Source organism: Orycteropus afer, unplaced genomic scaffold, assembly GCF_000298275.1.
Source record: "Orycteropus afer afer isolate SDZICR_OR568_19922 unplaced genomic scaffold, OryAfe1.0 scaffold00066, whole genome shotgun sequence".
Taxonomy (NCBI): Eukaryota; Metazoa; Chordata; class Mammalia; order Tubulidentata; family Orycteropodidae; genus Orycteropus; species Orycteropus afer.
The window spans coordinates 6899135-6900429 of NW_006921653.1; the positions used below are offsets into that span (position 1 = coordinate 6899135).

The following is a 1295-nucleotide window of genomic DNA, read 5'->3' on the forward strand; positions in this document are numbered from 1 at the left end:
GTGCTGTCAGGGTCGCTCAGTCCGCTGCCAGACTGCAGCTCCGTGTGTCTCCTTTTTTGGTATTTTCACTCAAATTCTTCTGCTAGTTGGGCTTTAGTCCACTTTTGTATCCTTCCCTTCAAGGCTCAGGGGTCCAAGATTATCTTCTGTGTCTGTGTTAATTGGTTTTCCTTTTCTTTGTTGAAGAGTGTCTGTGCAGTCCTTGTGCCTAGTCTGCCATCTTGCCAGAACTCCATCTCAACATTCTTAAGGACATGGAAAAATCAATCACTAATTTTACAAGGAAAGGAATGAAAGCATGGATAAGCAAAGCACTTTTGAAGAAGGAAAACAAAGTAGGCAATCTCACACTTCCAGAACTCAAAACTTTCTATAGAGCCACAGTAGTCATAACAGTCTGGTTTTGGTACATTGATAGACACATAGACCAGTGGAACAGAATTGAGAGTCCAGAAATAGATCCATCCACCTATGATCAGATGATTTTTGACAAATGGCCAAAACCCATTCAACGGGGAAGAGATACTCTCTTCAAACAAATGGTTCTTGGCAAAACTGGATATCCATTTGCAGAAAAATGAAATAAGAACCATACCTCACACTATACACAAAAATGAACTCAAGATGGAATAATGACTAAATATAAAATACCAAACTATAAAGTTCATCAAAGATAAAGTAGGGGCAAACTTAAAAAAAATAGGGGCCCTAATTTATGGCATATATAATATACTATTGAGCATAATCCAAAATACACAAACAGCAGAAGAGAAACTAGATGAATGGGACCTTCTAAGACTTCTCCAAAAGAGTAAAGAGAGAACCTACAAATTGGGAAAAAATATTCAGCAAACACATATCCAACAGGGGACTTATCTCTAAAATTTATAGAAAACTCCAACATTTCAACATCAAAAAGACAAACAATCCAACTCAAAAATGGGGAAAGGATATGAACAGACGCTTCACAAAAAAATATTCAGGCAGCCAACAAACACATGAAGAAATGCTCGTGATCATTAGCCATTGTTGTTGTGTTGTTAGGTGCTGTCGAGTTGCTCCCGACTGATATCGACCCCATGCACAGCAGAACGAAACACTGCCTGATCCCATGCCAGCTCCATGATCCTTGCTATACTTGAGCTCATTGTCACAGCCACCGTGTCAATCCATCTCGTTGAAGGCCTCCCCCTCTTTCGTCAACCCTCCACCCTACCAAGCATGACATCCTTCTCCAGGGAATGGTCCCTTCTGACAACATGACCAAAATAGGTGAGACAAAGTCGGGCCATTCT

The 1295-nt window shown here is 40.5% G+C and overlaps 1 pseudogene; it reads left to right on the forward strand.

Moving 5' to 3' along the window:
- Window positions 1-1295, forward strand: part of LOC103196468 — an 81954-nt pseudogene that overhangs the window by 76584 nt on the left and 4075 nt on the right.